Below are 21,288 nucleotides of genomic sequence, written 5' to 3' on the forward strand. Positions count from 1 at the left end.
TAGGTAGACAATCATTGACTGACTACATCAATACTATATCTCCTGAATTAAGATATATATGATTCCAGAAAACCTGTGGCTGACATAATCAGTGAATATTATGGTAAATTTCCCTTAACAACCAACTCCCATTGTTTGAGTAAATAGCATCCAGCCACAAAAGGATTTATTCTGTACATGGAATAATTCAAGTATTGTGATATGGAGTTAGCCTATTTGGCCTATCGCTTCTCTGCCTTTTGGCTAAGATCAAGTGTTGTATCTGTTCTTATCAGTTTACTATCTGATATGTCCTCTATCTGAGGACGATATATTAAATGTATCTTTGCTAGCAGGAGCTGGACTAGGAGCTTACTCCATCCACTCCACGCATCAACCTGTTAGTGCAGTGCTTCCAGGAATGGTTCAGTTCCTTAGGGGGCTCTAAAAAAAAAGAAAAGAAAAGAAAAGAGAGCCTACATTGGCCCAATAGCCCTCTCTCAACAGTGTTTTTGAAATTAGTATCAGGTGCTAATCAATGACAATATTAATGGAAGAACTTTATGCTCCAGGGAGATGAGAGTCTTCACTGTAAATTAACAAAGAGGTCTCTTTAACGAGCCAAAAGCAGATGAAATAAACATTCAGGAATGGATTTTGGTTCACACTAAATCCTAGCTCCAACTTAAGAACAATTTGTTCTTATCATGGCTCTGCTTGATACTCGCCCTCAGGAAGAGAACACAAGTATATAGGTGCTATAGCAAAGTGTGGTGGAAAAATTAAATGGCATCTGGCTATCAAATAAAATAGAGTCTTGTGTCGTAAAGGCTGTTTCCAAATAAGCAACCATCTAAGTGAGATGTCAACTAAGTCAACATGAAGGAAGCACACAAACATCAGTGACCAAAGGATTGTAAAGCATATCATCCAAATTTGAAGGAGGGAAAAGTATCAGAGACTAAACTGGAAGATTCTGGTTTGCAGAAGGCTATGGAGGACAGTGGAAGCCCAAGATGCATTTGTGAAATCTACATAAAAAAATAAGTCTCTGGTGATTGTCCTCTATCAGTAATGGAGGGATGGGAATAAACCGATGATCGGGGCTTTAAGTGGAGAGAAAATGTTTTGAGAATGATGAGGGCAATGAATGTACAAATGCGCTTTACACAATTGATGTGTGTATGGATTGTGATAAAAGTTGTATGAGCCCCTAATAAAACAATTAAAAAAAAAGAGTTCAAAATGAGCATCGCCAAAGCTCTTCTTGAAGGAAAAAGTAATATACCAACAAAAAGAGGCAGACCTTCTACTAGTTTTACTGATGTTGAGTTTGCTAATGAAATTGATATTTTGCCACCAAAAGTATCCCTGGAAGAGATCCCACTTTGGATGGTCTTCACCATTACCCTGAGGTCACAGAGGAAGAGGCAAAAATGTAAATTGCAAGAGTGCACCAGTATTTTTCTGCAACAAATGCAAAGTTCATGTTTGTATCACAAAAGAAAAAAATTGTTTTGTTCACTTTCACACTAAAATTATAAACAAATAAGCTTTGTATTATATTTTATAAACTAAAAAAAAAGGACGATATTAATTGACCACATCTTTGTCAGCATCCATCTATATCCACTGACTGGAAACTGGTTTAGGTTCTTTGAAACATTTGCATATTGATATTGATAACTGAAATAGGAGGTTCATTAGTACAGGAAACCCATATTTTCTACAAATTTATATATATACTAAAAAAGTGCTTTACCATTGCCTAAGAAGTGGAATTTTAAGTGCTCAGGTTCACATTTTTTTAGAAATAAAACAATTGTTTTTCATGGAAATATATAGCTATCTTCCATTAGTTGATATAGGAATGAATTAGTTGATATAGGAATTTTAGGACATTTAACTTTGCAGCATCTTCAATTTAAAAGTGTTTAGGAAGTGATACATTCAATTAACACTTAAGAGCTATCAATTTGCCTTGACATTGGAATATTGTTCCTCCTGGCAAAATAGAGCTCTTTTACTTGGTTTGGTTGTTTTTGACTCAAGAATAGTAAATGCTTTGGGGATTCAATAAAATGGAAATGATGTGAGTTAAGTAATGTAAGTAAAGTACATAGGAGACTATGATTTGTTTTGAAGTCATCAATTATTTAATTATTTTGGAGCCCCTTAAAAATAATCATGAAGATAAAATCCTGTCCTTTAATATAAGAAATCTTGTCCATATTGACCAATTTCAAATCTTATGAAAGTCACAGTAAAGGTATGGTACTTTAATTCAAAAGGCTTCAGAAAGTCTATTTCTGCTTTGTCAGGTGCCTTCGAGTCTGGTCTGACTTATAGAATCTCCACATACATCAGAATGAGTCACTGCCAGGTCTTGTGCCTCCTCACAATTACTATGCATGAGCCCATAGCTGCAGCTACTATGCCGATCCATCTCATCAAAGTTATTCCTCTTTTTTTGCTGATCTTCTAATTTACCAGCATGATGATATCTTCCCCAAGGAAGATGCTCTCCTGATAATGTATAAAAAGTCTGACTATCTTCACTTTTAAGGAACATTCTGGCTAAGCTTCTTTTTTCTTTTACTGTCTTTTAAAAAAATCATTTTATTGGGGGCGCATACAACTCTTATCACAATCCATACATACATCAATTGTATAAAGCACATTTGTACAATCATTACCCTCATCGTTCTCAAAATATTTTCTCTCCACCTAAGCCCTTGGCATCAGCTTCTAATTTTGCCCCCTCTCTCCTCGCTCCCCCTCCCACCTGAACCCTTGATAATTAATAAATTATTATTTTTTCATATCTTGCACTGTCCGAAGTCTCCCTTCACTCACTTTTCTGTTGTCCATCCCCCAGGGAGGAGGTTATATGTAGATCCCTGTAATTGGTTCCCACTTTCTACCCACCCTCCCTCCACCCTTCTGGTATCGCCACTCTCAGCACTGGTCCTGTACTGGATTCCTTTTTTTTCCCCCAGTTCCTATCTGTACCAGTGTACATCCTCTGGTCTACCCAGATTTGTGAGGTAGAATATGGATCATGATAGTGGGAGAGGGTAAGTGGGGAGGTAAAGAACTAGAGGAAAATTGTATGTTTCATTGTTGCTACACTGCACCCTGACTGACTCGTCTCCTCCCCACGACCCTTCCGTAAGGGGATGTCCAGTTGCCTACAGATGGGCTTTGGATCCCCACTCTGCACTCCCCCTCATTCACAATGATATGAGTTTTTGTTCTTTGATGCCTGATTGCTTAGACACCTCGTGATCACACAGGCTGGTGCTTCTTCCATGTGGGCTTTGTTGCTCTCAGCTAGATGCCCACTTGTTTACCTTCAAGTCTTTAAGACCCCAGATGCTATATTTTTGATAGCTCCATCAGCTATCTCCATCAGCTTTCTTTGCCACATTTGCTTATGCTCCTGCTTTGTCTCCAGTGATTGTCGGGAAGGTGAGCATCATGGAATTCCAGTTTAATAGAACAAAGTATTCTTGCATTGAGTGGTGGCCCAATGTTCACCTGCTACCTTAATACTAAACCTATAAATATATGCACATAAATCTATTTCCCCATCCTCATATAAGTATATTTACATATGTACATGCCTTTATTTAGACCTATATAAATGCCATTTGCCTCCCAGCTCTTTCCTCTATTTCCTTTTACTTTCCTTTTGTCCCACTATCATGCTCAGCCTTCACTGGGTTGCAGTAATTCCTCTTGGTTACATTACCCTTGATCACACCCGACAAGGCCTCCTATCCCCTCCTCACCGCCAATTTGGATCACTTGTTGTTCCCTTGTCCCTGGGTTTGTTAACACCACTTCCTTTCCCCCCACCTCCCCCTCTCCCGTGTCGCCCTGGAACTGTTGGTCCCATTGCTTTCTCCTCCAGATTGTGTATCCAACCTGTCTTATTTAGACAGACCTGCAAAGATAATAACATGCACAAAAACAAGACAGAGCAAAACCAAGCAAAAAAAGAACAATCCAACAACAACAAAACGCCAATGACAACAAACCAAAACAAAACAAAAAACACAACACACAACAACCAAAAAGAAAAGCTTGTAGTTAGTTCAAGGACTGTTTGTTGGTCTTTACGAGTGTTTTCTGGGAGAGTGTGATGGGGTGCCAAGCCCTGGCCCAAAGTATTTTTGGTCTTCCCTGGGGACTTTGTTGCTGTGTTGCCTTGCTGTTCTGCTGCACACCCTTAGTGTTTTGCCATGTTGTGGTAGTATCAGATTGGACGTAATTCAGCTGGGCTGATTTCAAGATAGATCTATTTGTTTTTCTGGCAGTCCATGACATCTTTAATATTCTTCACCAACATCATAATTCAAATGCATTAAATCTTCTGTTGACTTCTTTATATATTGTTCAAATTTTATATTCATATGAAGTCATTGAAAATATGGTGGCTTGGGTCAGGCACACCTTAATCCTCAAAGTAACCACCTTGCATTTCAACATTTTAAAGTGGTCTTGTACTGCAGATTTACCCATTGAAACAAGACTTGATTTCTTGATTGCTGCTTCCATGAGTATTGATTGTGAATTCAAGAAAGACAAAATCCTTGACAACGTCTCTCTTTTCTCCATTTATCATGATGTATTTGTCCAGGATTTTGGTTATTTTTTACATTGAGCTGTAATCCATACTGAAATAAGCAATTATTGATGTTCATCAGCAAGTACATCAAGCTGTCCTCACTTTCAGCAAGCAAGGTTGTATCATCAGCATATCACAGGTTATTAGTATCTTTTACTTTCAGCCAAGATCTATCTGAAAGAAGAGACTCCGAGAAAGATATTTACTTACATTTCCTTGACTATTCCCATAGGCAATCAACTGTGTGCCTCACAACAAAGTATGAATGCTTGTTATGGACCATGCTGGTATTTAAAATACCAGTGACATAGATTCCAGCATCACAGCACTACACATGCCACCACAGTAAAACAGAGAGACATATGGCAGAGTGATGACATAGCTTTTAACATCACAGTATCTTGCCATCACTATAGTAGGGCACACTGACAAGTACCATCAAGAAAATTTCTCTCAGAATGCAAGTGAAAGATATCACAAGTTTAATCAATATTGACTACCTAAAACACTTAAAAAATATGAAAGAAGGGACTAAAAGTCATATATGAAAAATCAATAGCCAACATCACACTCCATTGAGAAAAGCTAGAAACATTTCCACTGAAACTAGGGACAAGACAAGGATGTCTCCTTTCACCACTCTTAGTCAATGTCATGCTGATAGTGTTAGCTAGAGTCATAAGACAACAAAAAAAATCAAGGGAATGCAAATAAGCAAAGTAGAAGTGAAACTCTTGCTACTTGCAGATAATATGATCCTACATAGAAAACCTAAAAGTCTCCACATCAAGCCTACCTGAAGCAATTGAGGGATTAGGCAAGATAGCAGGATACAAAATTAATAACTAGAAACCAATCAGATTCCTATGACAGACCTATGAAAAAACATTAAGAAAAAAATACCATTTATAATAAGTGCACAAAAAATGTAATAATTGGGAATAAACTTAACTAAAGAAACAAGAGAACTATATAGAGAAAACTATAAAACACTACAAGAAATCAAAAAGACCTACAAAATGGAAGAATGTCCTGTGATCATGAACAGGTATGATTTCACTTAATATTGTGAAAATATCAATGCTACCTAAAACAACTGTATAGATGCAAAACTATCCCAATCCAAATTCCAAATACACGTTTTAAATGAAATGGAAAAGTTACCTACAAATTTTATAAGGGTAGGCAAAAGACCTAGGATAAGCAAAGAACTTCTTAAAAAGAAGAACCAAGTAGGAGGAGATTTGGCACTGCTTGATCCAAAAACCTACTACACAGCCATAGTAGACAAAACAGCCTTGGACTGGTACAATGAAAGGTACATAGATCAGAACAGAAAACTCACACATAAATGCAGCAACCTACAGGCAATTAATCTTCAACAAAGGACCTAAAAATATCCAGTGGGACAAAAATAGACTCTTCAACAAATGGTGTTGGACAAACTGGATGTCCATATCCAGTAGAATGAAACAAGACCTATATCTCTTCCCATCCATAAACACAAACTCAAGATAGATTAAAGATATAAATGAAAACCCAGAGCTATCAGAATCATCAATGAGGAAACTGGAACAAACTTAAGGGCCCTATTGCATGGCATACATAGACTACCAAATATAATGAAGGAGGCACACACAGCTGAAGACAAGCTAGATGACTGGGGCATGCTGAAATTACATCACTTATGCACATCTAAAGAATTCATGAAGAGAATAAAATGGGAGCTCACAGATTGGGGAAAATGTTTTACCAGTGACACATCAGATAAGGGTCTAATTACCAAAACCTACAGAACTCTACAACTGCTTAATAAGAAAATAACAAATGCCCCAATTAAGAACTGGGGAAAAAGACAGGAACAGATAGTTCACCAAAAAAGAAATTACAAGTGGCTAACAAACACATAAAAAATTTGCTTATGATAACTAGCCATCTGGGAAATGCAAATTAAAACCACAATGAGATACCACTTTGCACTAGCAATGCTAGTCCAATTAAAAAGAAAGAAATAATCAAACTAAACAGAAAACAAGAAATGCTGGAGAGAATGTTAAGAGATTGGAATTCATATACACTGTTGCAGGACTTGTGCATACATACAACCACGAAGAAAAATGATATAGCGATACTTAAAGCAACGGGTACTCAACGTTCCACACAATCCAGCATAATAACACAAGTAGATGCATCCTTTCCTATGTATATAGCAGCACAGTTCACAATAGCAGGAAACTGGAAGCAGCCCAAATGCCCAACAGTGGAAGAATGGATAAAGAAACTATGGTACATACACAAAATGGAATCTTATGCAACCCTAAAAACCTGATGAAAGCATGAAACATTATATGGCATAAAAGGACCTAGAAATCATTGTGCTGAGTGAAGGTAGTCCTTCACAAAAGGACACATATTGTAAGAACCCACTACCATTAGGAGCAACACCAAGTAAACAAATTCCAAATAAAGTGATAGAAGTCTGCCTACTAGTAATGAACCATACATCAATAACCTTATACACTCTTCATAAGATACACTTCAAAAGGGGTGACCTCACATCTGCCATGATCACTCCTTCCAGAAGTGGGGGAAAGGAGAAGAGCATCCACTTGTTGCCATACAACATTGAGACAAGGCTGAGACAATCAACAGGCCTTCTACAGAAACGAGAGGAAAACCTTCCTGAAAAATTAAGTTAAAACCAGGGTAAGGGAGTATCTACATTTAAGAGGAGGGACTTATATTTCTGTTAGTGTATAGTGGGTAAAAGGGGAGGAGCAACCTCACACCAGGAAAGGACACTAATCAATTATTTTAGGGAACCTAAGGGGAGAATGAAACTAGGTTTACGTTCCTAGAAGACACTTTGAATAAATTTCTCCCCAACCCTTGGTGAACCACACCACTGACTATGCACAAGGATGACCTTACAGGGAACCTGGAATCTCCTAAGGGCCACACCAAAAGGACTTAATGTTGAAGCCTGAAAGAATGAACTGGAACCTCCCTCCAAACTACCTGTACTCTTGAACTTAGGACTGAAATACCCAGATGGGAGAGGAATCAAAGGCCACCCCAAGACTGTGGAGATGGTGGTTGCTGGACCTTGGGTGGATCTTGATGCCTGCTAATTGAAGCATATATTTAGTACTTCAATTCTCCCTTTGCATTTATATGACAGGTTTTAATCTGATAGGCAAGTATCTGCCCTTGTAAGACATGTTACAGGAAAATTTCCGCTAGGACCAACTCCCATGCTCAATGTAAACAGAGTTAAATCTATTATGAAATTAATCTGTATAAAGAAACATCACATGGTGTGCATCTTGCAACTGGACTATGCTTTCATAAACTCCTCATATCAACAGTACCTTAAACTATGACATCAGATAAACTATTCATGATACCAATATAATCACTTTACATCCCAGGGGGATGATGGACAATGTTTTCCTTTGTGCTTTTTGGTTTTGATTTTGTTATTTTCTCCCTTTTCATTTCTGTTGTTGTTTGTTTCTATTTTCTTTGGTTGTTGTTCTTGTTGGATTTGGGTTTTGACTTTGTCATAATATGACTGCTAAAGTAAACCAGAGTTGTTCATATCTTGTGGACAACCAGATGTATTCTGGATTCCACTTAATTCTAGCCCCAATCCAAGAACAGTTAGTTCTTATAACATGGCCCTGCTCAAAATATGCATTCACGAAGAGACCACTAAGACAAGAATCCAACAGTAAAGTGGTAAAGAAAGGAGCTGATGTCCAGCTGCCAATTGGAATAGTGTCTGGAGTCTTAAAGGTTTGTATTCAAACAAGTAGCTATCTAAGTGAGGCATCAACTAAGTCTACACAGAAGAAGCACACCATCCTGTGTGATCTAAAGATGTCAACAACAAAATCCAAATGTGATGAAGGGAAAAGTATTAGATCTTAAATTGTGAACACCCAGTTGGTTGAAGGCTGTGGAGAACAGTGGGAGCCCAAAATCCACCTGCAGATTGTCTAGTTAGAGTAAGCCTGTGGCAGATGCCCTCTGCCCACAGGCAAGGGATTTAACAGCTTTACTATCAGAGATTATTATAAACTTGATTATGGTGGATCAAACCATGGTATAATATGATAGTTGGCTAGTTGATCTCTTCTTGACCCAACCTAAATTTACTTCAGGCTTAAATATTTCTCATTTGTTCCACTACAGAAATTTTTCTCTAGTTTTAAAAATATTGGTGATCTTGTCTTTTTTATACTTTATTTTTATTATTGTCCTTATATTATCACTTTCTTCTCTATTTTCATTTTATTCTTGTTTTTTATTATTTATGTCATGTTTTCTCTGCTTTATGAAACACAAAAGGAATGGATGAATAGAGACAAAACCCACTGCAATGGTTTATTGGGGAAACACAGTGGGAAGGGTGAAGGGCATAGGGATGCAAACCATGAATGCAAACAATTAACTTGGATGGGGGCTAACACTAGAAAAGATTATGATGATGTATATACAACTCTTTTAAAAAGTGACCTAACAATAAACATGGATTTTTATAACAAGGACACTATTTGGGAAAAACAAAATCTAAAGTTGATTAATAGCTACCATGGGTTGGTAAAGGAGGAAGAGTTTTTTCTCAGGGGGCATTGAGTTCATGTTAACAATGCTGGCATAATTTGGGAAAGGATATCAATCATGGTTGCATAACAGTATAATCAATGGGACTGAATTATACATGTAGAAGGTATTCAGTGGGCAGAACGTTTTGTTATGTATATTTTTTCCATAGTTGAAAATACTTAAACTAATAATGAGTACAATAAAAAGAAACGTGCTAAAATTGTTTATGGTAATGACTGTGCAACTCTTCATGATTTGACTGAACTACTGATTTGTATGATATGAGAAGTGGAAATAAAACTGTAATAAAATAAATACAAACATATATTGGCTACCTGGTTTTATTCAAAAGCTATTTTGATATAAATATCCTTATTGGCTGTTAAAGAAGGAAAGTTTCTGTCAGCAGCAAGATATACCTGGATTGTAGCTACCTTCTGGTCTTAAGTAACTTGATGGTGATTAAATCTGTTGACCAAGAGCTGATTCCCACACTATGTGAAAGTGGAGATCCTCTCTGTAGGGTTTCTAAGATAGCAAATCTTTCCCCAATCGGACTACCTTCTTCTCTTCATTCCACAGAGCAGTGTATATGTTTGAATCACCACCTTTTTTTAATTAGCAGCTAATTCTTAAGCCTCTATACCACCGAAGCTCTCCTCCTGGTGATTAGTAGCAATCCTTACATATTTTGTAAACACAACCTGTTTAACAATGGGGAATATGAGTAATGCTAAACCAAACTCACTACTATCAAGCCATCAAGTCAATACTAATTCATAGCGACCCTATAGGGCAGGATAGAAGTGTCCTTGTGAGTTTTTGAGACGATAACTGTTTATAGGAATAGTAACCTCCATCTTTGTCCCATGGAACTGCTGGTAGTTTGAATTGTTGACTTTAAGACTTCCAACCCAATAGGTAACCAATGTCATCAAGCCTCCTTGAATAATAAAGCAAGATATAAATTTCTTTAACTTTTTCTATTTAGTAATTTTGTTTATAAGAGGAATAGTGCTTAAGCACACCAAAAAGACAAGCTCACTGCCATTGAGTGAACTCCTACTCATGCCAAGCCTATGTATTGCAGAACGAGGTCAAGGGGGTTTTCTCTGCTGTTATCTTTATGGAACAAATTGTCAGACTTTTACTTTGTGGTGTTGCTGGGTGAGTTTGAACTGAATATCTTTAGGACAAATCATTTGTAGTATGCAAGGAGTTAGTATTGTATTACCTCACTCCTAAATCTATGGTTAGCTGTCATCGAATCAGCTTCAAATTATGGTGACCTTATGCACAACAGAATGAAACCCCCATTATTGCACCATCTTTATAAATACAGTATGCCCAGGTGCAGTGATAAGGCCACTGTGTATTTTGAGGACCTTCTAGCCTAGACTGCTCATCTTCCAGCAACCCTCTACAATATTCAACTTTCATAGGGTTTTCATTGATGACCTGTCTAAAGTAAATCACCAATCTGTTCTTTGAAAATGGGTTTAGAAGTTCCACTGAAACATGGATGACACTACTGGTTTTTGAAATACCATTACTTTCAGCATTATATTAACACAAAATCTACCACAATATGACAAACTGACAGGGTGGTGAAATCTACCTAAAGAATCCTATACTAATCTATTATATCAAAACCTTATACTTCTAATGAGGATGTGTATGTAATAATTTATAAACTGTTAAGAATTTGGCCAAATTTCACTTGAAAAGACCTACAATAATAGTAATTATGAAACTATTTTGTGCCTCAAGAGGAGCACCAAATGTGTTGGAATGTTAAAAATATTATAGAAATCACAACATCATTGTTTGTGTATGTTTATGTGTGTGTGAGAGAGAGAAAGAGAGAGAGAGAGAGAGAGAGAGAGAAGAGAGAGAGTCAATGGTATATGATCTACATTTAGAGTCAGAAAGCCTGGGTGTAAGCCAGAACTATGTGATTTTCTGGCCTTTTTGACTTTGAGGAAATAATTTTTCTTCTCTAAATTCAAGAGAATTAACAAAGAATTATTCTGAGGTTCAAGTGAGAAAATGTATAGGAAAATGTAATGAAATATCTAAAGTGCAATTTAAATGTAAAGTTCAATGAACAATACTATAGCTAAGAATTCTCTGGTTTAGCTATTCTCAAACTGGCAAACATGGCAATAAGTGGTGACTTTTTCAACATACTGATTGTAATAGTTAAGCTTTTTTGGTGCCAACATTGCACCCATGATAAGTTATGGGTGGAGTCTAGCTTGTCTATCAGGTCACAGCCTGAAGGTGCCTCCTTGTGGGCATGGCCTTCTCATAAGGAGGGTCCTGGGAACTTCCTTTCTCTCTCTGCCTTCACCTTCCTATTGAAGAGCCACACTGGAAGCTGCCAGAGCCCTGTGATGTTGCCACCACCATTGGATCCACAATTCTGTACCCACCGATCTGTGATCTTCCTGCATTCTACATCATTGCTTGTGATTGCTTGAGTCTGAAGAGGGATTTATTGACTAGTATTGGATTTATGGACTAGTGTCAGACTTACGGACTTGATCTGGACTGGGCTGGACTGTTTTCCTGACATAAAACTACTTCTTGATAGAAAGCTCTTTTACACATATATGGGTGTCACTGGATTTGTTTCTCTAGTTATCCCAGCCTAACACACTAATTATTAGAGTTCATATCAGATATGCTGAGTGGAGCAGGAGCCCATGATTTAAATTTTAACAAGGTTGACAGATGATTCCTATTCCACCATCCATAACCAAGTTGTGCCCCTCGCTGCAAAGCTTAGTGCTCTGACTGTGTAGGACAGAGCAGAACTGCCCTACAGGATTTCCATGGCTTTACTCTGAACAGAAACAGATACCAGATAGCTTTCCCTCAGAAAGGCTGGTGGGTTTGAGCCACTGACAGTTTGGTTAGCAGCTGAGTCATGTAATCATTAGAACCCTAGGCTCATTCCTAGTGGTAAAAGTCACACTGTAACTCCTATTGTTTAACATCTACCTTTTGGTAAATGTTATTGTCACTTATTTTAACTGGAGCTTTTTATAAACAGCAAACCCGATTGTGTAGATGAAAGCAGGTTAATCTTGGATATTTTACCTTTTAATACATACATTTAGAGCTTCATTATTATTTTCTATGAATTTTATTGTTATATATGTCTTTTTTATATTATATCCAATTTACATGGACTTTGCTATTTATCATTAAGTCATGTAAAAATGTTTCCTCTGATCCAACGAGGGTATTTACAGTAAACAGTACAAAATGAAAAAGTCTTTGGTGGAATAAGGAAGACTGAAAAAGAATTGATGCATTTGAATTATGGTCTTGATGAAGAATATTGAAAAGTACCATGGACAGCCCAATGAAGAAGAAAAAAATCAGTCTTTGAATTACAGTCAGAATGCTCTTTTTTGAAGGGAGGATTGTGAGATTTCATTTCACCTCTCTTTTGACATGTTATCAGGAGAGATCAATCCCTGGAAAAGGATAGCATGCTTGGCAAAATTAAGGGTCAGTGTAATAGAGAACTACCCTGGAGGGGATGAACTGGCGCTGTGGTTACAACAATGGGCTCAAACATACATCAAGCTTGAGAAAGACGCACTGTTTCTTTCTGGTTTAATAGGGTTGCTATGATGCAGAAATAACTTGATGGCACAAAACAGCAACAACAACACTCAGAGGAACAAACAGCTCTATCTTGAAAGAACTCCAGGAAAATACTCCTTAGAAGCAAGGATGATGGGAGTTCACCTCACTTATTTGGACACATTACTAGGAGACACTAGTTCCAAGAGAAGGACATTATACTTGGTAAAGCAGCTGGTCAGCGAAAACAGAAGAAAACCCTCATGAGATGAGTTGACAGAGTAGCTGCTAAAACACAGTAATAATTTTGAAGGTGTTACTGGACCAAGCAACATTCTTTTCTGTTGTATGTAGTATAGTTTGCTAGTACCAACTTGAATGTATCCAGTAATAACAGCAGCAATATTACTTAATTTTATTATAAGTAGATATTAATCATCTTTGAAATTGATATGTACCATAAATTATTTTTCATAATTATGATCTTAAGTAAAACCACCAGATTTATTTTTTAAATATGGAAGTGAAAATGAATGTTTAAAGATAAAATGTATGCATTAGAAATTCCAGGCCTTGTGATGCACTCAAATATATATTTCATACTTGGTTCTGAAAATTAGTAAGACACAGAGTGTGGGGCATAAGCAGTATCTCAGAACCCCAAATGTAAAATGGCCTTACTCTGGATTTAACTTTCTTAAAATTCTTCTTCTTAAAAAGTACTTTTTCTTGGTGTTAGTGGTTTATAGTGCAATCTTATAGGACAATAGAGCACGTGCCTGAGAATTAGAGATACCCCCTTTTGGGAGTGCACACAGCATTGTAAGGCCTATGACTACAGTGGGCAGCAGAATCATATGCATCACAGTAGGTTTGCAAATCCAGTGTAGGTGTCAAGTAAAAAAGTAATTTGTGATGTCAAAATAGGCCAATAGCTCCAGACAAATCAAAGCATTATTAGAATTTATAAAATGTTTACAATCCCCAGTCTTTTCATTTTTAACATTTTTATTGGCACATAATTCACATATTATACAATTCTATAGTTCAATCATATCAAGAAGAATTGCAAATCATTACTCCAATGAATTATAGCTAAATAGCTTCCAAAATTATTTGTATAATCAACATCAGTTCTAATGCTCGCTCCCCACTCCCACATACCTTGTTTGTTCTTCCACTTCCCTTGTCTCCCCCTTCTCCCTCCACCCACCCCTACCTCACCTATAAACTCTTGCATCAGTTATTATCTTTATGCATCTCCTCCTTTTGTGCTTCAAGAACTAGAGAACCAAACAGAAATGATAAGAAATGGAAGCAAGGACGTAACAATGAAATAATAATATAAAGATAAAAATAAAAATACTGAGTAAAAAAGAAAGGACCGCTATCAATATTTAACAGGTCAGGGAAGAATTTTTGTCATGGAACAAGCAAGAAATACTTGCACTTAGAAAAATTTCAGGTTGGATCAAGAGGGACCACATAACAAGCTTGGTCCAGTATAATCATGATTATAATGATCTCTATCTGATAGTAAAGCTGTTCACTGAGCCCCCTGACCCCTACCTCCCTGTGCCAGTGGGTAATCTGACTACACACTCTGCAGATGGTTTTGAGCTGCCACTGTCCTCCATAGCTTTCTCCAGGCTCTGCTTCTTTTCCCTTTGGCATATTTGAATTCTGTTATTGCCTCGTTGGATCACACAAGTTGGTGTGTTTCTTCCATATGGACTTAGTTGACTCCTCTGTTAGATGGTTGCTTGTTTGAATACAAGCCTTTAAGACTCCAGACACTTTTCTGATGGATAGCCGGGCACCATCTCCTTTCTTCACCACACTTTGCTGTAGCACCCGTATCTTCAGTGAAGCGGTGAACAGATTTTAACATTGGTAAAGCGGGACAAAAGCAGGACACCATTGATAAAACTCATATCCTGGAGAAATAGCCACATGGCAGCCAAAAACCGTATACCCTAGCTTGTAGTGCATCTTGTCCAAAAAATCGGGACTTTTTTAAAACATCCGGGACACAGGAAAAATTGTTGAAAATTGGGACTGTCCCACCAAAAGTGGGATGTCTGGTCACCTTAATTATTGCAGGGCCATGTTATCAGAACTAATTATTCTTGGCTTGAGGGTAGAGTTAAGTGGGGGCTCAGAATCCATTTGCTCGTCCCTGGGATATGCCCGATTGAGGTTTACTTTGGAAGTTGTACTGTGTCAAAATCCAAACCTCTTAAGACCAGCTATGCAACAACAGCAACAAACCAACTAGCAGACCACAAACACAAGCAAAATAAGGCCAGAAAACAAAACCCCATAGAAACAGAAAAGTAAACCACTGTCAATCATCCCCTTAGGGCATAAAGTGATTGCACTGGTAACAGTATCCATTTTCCAATGACACAGCACTCTGGACACTGTTGGTATGAGGCACCTATCCAAGTACATACAGTTTCACCGTGAGCTTCAAACCCTGAGTTTTTGCTCCACAGAATTTGATCTCCCATTCGATTGAACTCAATCTCCAGACTTGAAAGCTACTGCAATATTGTGAAGCAAGTACCCAGAGGCTTAGAAATAAGAATTAATTTTAAGATCACCAGAGGGAGAGAGAGCACCTAGTGGTAGGAAGGAGGTAGAACACCAGGAGAGGAGACAGAGACAGAGTGCCAGTGGAGGAGAGCTCCAGCAGAGAGGCGCACCAGTGGAATAGAGTGTCGTGGAGGACCAGGGCTTCAGAGTGGCACATACACCACAGAGAACAGCAAAGGAGTCACTGAAAGGGATAACACAAGGACTTCTGGGAAGATGACACCAAGGTAGGATCACCCATGTGAAGAGTTTGTTGCCAGATTTAAGGGTTAGGAGCCTGAGTTGGGGGACCAGGAGGTAAGAATGGGTAGCATAGCACCCCAGATTCTTTTGTCAGTTCTCCCATGGAGAGTGCCACTGTGCTTGTCATGTGTGTGTTCCCTTTGCACAGCACCTGCCTGTACTTTGCCCCTATTGTCTGTGGGGTGGCAACTCTCCCACCAGTGTCAGGGGGCGGCCCAGAACAATCTACTCATTGGCAGCATCCCAGAGACTCCTGTGTGGATTCCTGGGGGCCCTGGATGCAGGAACTCACACTTTCCAACTGGGGAGAGTTCCCAGTGGGAATAATCCCTAACAGAGGACCAGCTCCCTCCCCTGGTGACAGGGGTATGACTGGACTCCACAGATAGATAGCCCCAGCTACCAGAGAGGGACCGGATTCCAGGGAGACAGGCTAGCATGGGCTGCACCGCAGATTCCAGAAGGTTGTTAGAGTTGTTCATATATATATTTTTTTTGAAAAAGGTAACACAGAATTCCTTACCCTGCCAGAGGAAAGAGAAGCCTGCATTTCCTGGTTTCTCTGCAGCTATCTTGCCACAGGCTTGGTAGCCTGTGAAACCAGGGTCCCCAGTCCTTAGCCAGATTGCCCTTTGATTGAAAGCCCTTCTTCCCTGGGGGATCCACTATAACAGCTCATTTCCACCCTGGGACCATATATATGTAAGGAGTGGATAGTCTGAATTTTCAGGAATCCACTTGTATAAACACACTAACTGGAGGGCTGCACTCTCTCTACATAATATACAGTGTTGATAAGGGACTCTGGTAGATTCAATATACCCTTCTCTTATCCCAACCATCATAACCTCTGAAACCTGTTCCTTCCACCTCAGTAATACATACACTCCTTTAATTTACTAAGTAAAGTAGCATCTCCCATGTGTTAGATCAGGTTGACTAGAGAAACAAATCCAGAGACACACATATATAAGAAAGAGCTTTATATCAAAGAGTAATTGTATATTAAGAAAACATTCCAGCACAGTCCAGATCAAGTCCAAAAGTCCAATATTAGCCCATAAGTCCAATACTAGTCCAAAATCCTTCTTCAGACTCACATAGTCACATGCAATGTTGCAAAATGCAGGCAGAAAGATCACAGGCCACCGGGGGCGAAGTCTAGTGGATCCAATGGTGGTGGAAGCATCTTAGCACTGGTGTGGTTCTCCATGTGGCTCCTCCAGCTCTCTGAGTGTAGCTCTTACAGGAAGGTGAAGCAGAGAGAGAGTGTGTGGCCCACCTCCAGGGAGAAAGAGAGGAAGTTCCCAGAATCTTCATGAGAGGGCCACGCCCACAAGGAGCATCATCATGCTGTGACCTGATTGATGGGCTAGACTCTACCCATACACTTATTTTCAAGTTGATATGAAATTATGTAATTATCAGATCCCATAACCCTCTTCTCCAACTTGTTAAAAATTACTATATTTAATGGGAAGGCTTCCTATGATTAATACCACTACTTAAAACCTTCTCTTGAGTACTTATAACCTAATTATCCTACTCACCCAACTAACAGATCACAAACAGACATTTGCTCCCCCATGTTCATCACAGCACAATTCACAATAGCAAAAAGCTAGAAGCAGCCTAAATTCCCATCAATAGGAGACTGGATAAAGAAACTCTGGTAGATACATACAAAGGAATACTATACATCTCTAAAAAACAGTGATGGAACTATGAAACACCTCAAGACATGGAGGGATCTGAAAGACATTTTGCAGAATGAAGTTAGTGAAGCCAAAAAAGACAAATACTGCATGAATCTATAACAGTAGGAACAACCACCAGAAGGGGCACAAGCTCAAGCTTGCAGGACATCCAGTCTTACGACTGAGGACCAGACAGCCTGGTAAAGAGCCTGACAGGCGCCAATGAACCACACATCATCTGCTTCCAGAAAGTATAGTTTAGATCACTTGACTGGAGGGCGCTCATGACAGCTGGGATCAAATGGTCAGGTCTGCTGAGTGGTTGTCATGTGGATCTGGGGTGAGGTCTCAAGCAGAGGGAGGCAGCATTGTCACAGGGATGAGGCTTACTGATAGGCGGGGCAGCATAAGAGAGGGGAGAGGGAATGATCACATTTGGGCAATCATAGGTGCATGCCTATTGAGGGAAAGGGGAAGGGCTGACCTCCAGGTGGGGGGAGGAGTGATTGAGGATGCTTTTGGGAACATTAGATGGGAGGTCTTTAGTGACGTGCATCAGCTGGACAAAACTGAACTAGGGCATCTGGAGGTATCCCAGAAACCAAGGCTGGATGCTGTGGAATGCTGGCGCACTGAATCCTGGATATTCAGGGTACATAGTATGTTGCATCGGTGATACTCATGCAGGAACTCCACTGCATGAACTGCATTCTACCTTAGACGCACTTGTACCCCGAGGACTTTAGCCGGAAAACACATGATGTCTGAGGAAGCAGAAACAGCTTTACCAAGAGTGGTATACTGTTGATTGGCATACAAAATGGCCTTGCTACATCAACACCATATAGTCTGTGTTAATATACAAATTCTTCCGGCAGTCCTGTGAATATCATTCTGTTATCTGTTGCTTATGCTTGTTCATATTACTGTGATCTCAGAGGCGTATCACCAGTGGGGGCCATCCTCTTGAAGTGTGTCATTTGTTTTTATGTTTTTCGATAAATGAAACTCAGGGATGGTGAGCCTGTAGGGAAAGCAAATAGAACAAGGCTTGTAGGGGAGGGGAATATAGAGGAACGGGGAAAGGGAGACAATGTCAAGGTATCCAGGAAGGAAAACTATGTTTGAAAACTGATTATGGAAGAAAATATACAATTCTATTTGATGTGATTGAACTATGAAATGATATGAAATAAGTATGAACTCCCAAGTTATAGCACATTAAAAGACAGAAAGGGGGAAAAAGGGAAGCATAGATCCAGGAATGGGTTTTGGGTTCACACTAAGAACAATTAGTTCTGGTAGTTGGGGGGACCCCAATTTTGCCTTGCAGATCTGGTTAGACCAGATGATGCACAGCGGTACAAATGGGAATTGGAAACACAGGGAATCTAGGACAGAAGAACCTCTCAGGACCAGGGGTGACAGTGGCAATACCAGGAGGGAAAGGGGATGTAGCAAGGGGGAATGGATCACAGGGAGCCACATGTGGCCTCCTCTCTGGGGGACGGGCAGCAGAGGGGTGGGTGGGGGGAGACGCCGGACAGTGTAATATAAGATACAATAATAATTTATAAATTATTAAGGGTGCATGGGGGAGAGGGGAGGAGGAAGGGAAGGGGAGGGGGAAAAAAAAGAAAAAGGAAAATTAGCGGATTCCGGGAACCCAAGAGGCAAGCGAATTTTAGGAATGATGAGGGCAACAAATGTATAGATGTGCTTTACACAATTGATCTATGTATTGTGATGAATTGTATGAGCCCAATAAATTGATTAAAAAAAAAAAAAAGAACAATTAGTTCTTGCATCATGGCCTTGCTGGATACTCTAAGAGAGATGTCAACTAAGTCCACATGGAAAAAAATCACACCATCATCAGTATCAGAAGTATTGGCATCCATATAATCTAAAGTCAAAGGAGGAATCAGTATCAGAGCCTAAATTGTGAGAATCTGGTGTGCAGAAGGCAATGAATGACAATGAAAGTCCAAAATTTGTTTGAGGAACTACATAGGAAATAAGTTTCCAGAGAACTCCCCTATCTAAAATTGAGTGATGGGAGGAAAGTGACCACTAAACATATTGCTTGGGAGAGAGGAGTATAAAAGATCAAAGGCACAAATGTGACCTGAACAGTTAAAATTTTGTCAGTAGATCCCCCCCCTAATAATATAGGCTGGACCTGATCTGGTTTTCAAAATTTTCTGTATTTTTTGTTTGTTTTTTGTTCATACATAGTACAGTGTATCTCAGAGGTGTTATCTCAATGGAAGTCACCCTCTTGAAGTTGTGTCATATGCTTTCCTATTTTCTGGTAGAACTGATAAATTTATAGGTACAGCAAGTAGATTAATGGGTTCGGGAGAGGGAGGTACAGTGGTGGTGGTGGAATAAAAGGGAGACAATGTCAAGGAGTCTATGTAGAAAAAAATGGCTCAAAACTGATTGTGGTAGCTAATGTACAATTCTAATTGATGAAATTGAAATATGGAATGATATGTTATATGTATCAAATCCCAACTAATAAAAATAATTTTAAATATTTTACATTTGGTCAAAAAGAAAGCAATTTTCATCTGACACTTTGAAAACAACTAGTGAAGAAGACAAATTTAAAATTATTTTACCTATAATGAGGAATTGCAGGTGTTTCAGATCATATTGAAATCAAGAAGTTGCTTTCAGTTTCTTAGACAATCTTCCTAAGTTAAAAATGCCAACAAAAGTGTTAAAATGTCATCATATAAATTTGTATTTAATATTAAAGAATCTGAGAGATTAGTTTGTAGAAAGAATTTTCTTTTTTTGAAAATGTGCTTTTAGAATCTTCACTTCTATTTGTAGTAGAATTTATGTTTTGAAATAATATCAGAACTATATTCCAACTTTATGTCAGACTGTGATATATCCTTAAGTCTTCCAATAAAAGTTTTATCAGTAGAAAGACACGTCTTAAAAGTAAAATTATCAAAAATTATTTAAGATCTTAGATTTTTCAAGAGTGACAAAGCTCAGTTTCAAGTTCATGCTGAATTATAGCAAGCCTCTTGGACATGGCAGAACTACCACTGGGAGTCTCCCAGATTATAACTCGTTAGGAATAGTCCACGGTGTAACCACGACACCGGAACATAGCAGTATAAAACTCAATGCATATAGAATTCTGGAAGTTGTATTTTGGAAATATTTTCAATAATAGAATTGTGGTGCCATAAGAGTACATACATTGTAATTACTTTTCATTTACTCACTAATATTTACTAAAAGTTAGCATAGACCAGGGATTGCAGGAGATAGTAAGTATTCCCTGATGAGCCAGATGTTGCTCTGACCTCATTGAGTGAGCCAGGCAGGTGGCCTGTGGTTACAAGTTGGGCTGCAATCCTCAAGGACTGCAACTTGAAGCCATCAGCTGTTTTCCAGGGAGGCGGGTGGGGGGGTGGGGAGGGGAAGCTTGACTTGCTACTCCTGTAAACAGTTAAGGGTTTGGGGAGCATGCAGGGGCAGTTCTACCCTGCCCCATATAGTCATTATGAGATGACAGTGCATTTTATTTTGGTACTAAGGGATTGATAGATGTATGTGCTTTGCTATCTAAATTAGTTTCTGAGGCTTACTTGCCCATAGGTTTAAGTGTAGGCCTTTGATCTTTAGGAAATGTAGGATTTTATTTATAGATAGACTCAAATTCTAGGTGTGGGTGATTTGCACAGCATTTGTATATGATCTGACTTACACTTTGATAGCTAATATAAATGACTTTCTGAAAAATATTAAATACTCAGTAGAATATTTATTTTTTTCTGAACATGAAGATCACATATGATTAACAATCTGTGATAGTCTATATGTTGATCACAACATTAGGTTTAATCATTCTGGTACAATCCACTGTGAACCTTTCCTCCTTTCTGTGACAGACTGGTA

The 21,288-nt window shown here is 38.7% G+C and overlaps 1 non-coding gene across 1 annotated transcript; it reads left to right on the forward strand.

Moving 5' to 3' along the window:
* The first annotated feature begins 223 nt into the window (after nucleotides 1–223).
* On the forward strand, nucleotides 224–414 carry LOC115870972. The gene has a single exon (XR_004047028.1). It is a non-coding gene; the product is annotated as a U2 spliceosomal RNA (small nuclear RNA).
* The last annotated feature ends 20,874 nt before the right edge of the window (nucleotides 415–21,288 follow it).

This window comes from Echinops telfairi, unplaced genomic scaffold (genome assembly GCF_000313985.2).
Source record: "Echinops telfairi isolate 266 unplaced genomic scaffold, ASM31398v2 ScPeMD7_3509;HRSCAF=4178, whole genome shotgun sequence".
NCBI lineage: Eukaryota > Metazoa > Chordata > Mammalia > Afrosoricida > Tenrecidae > Echinops > Echinops telfairi.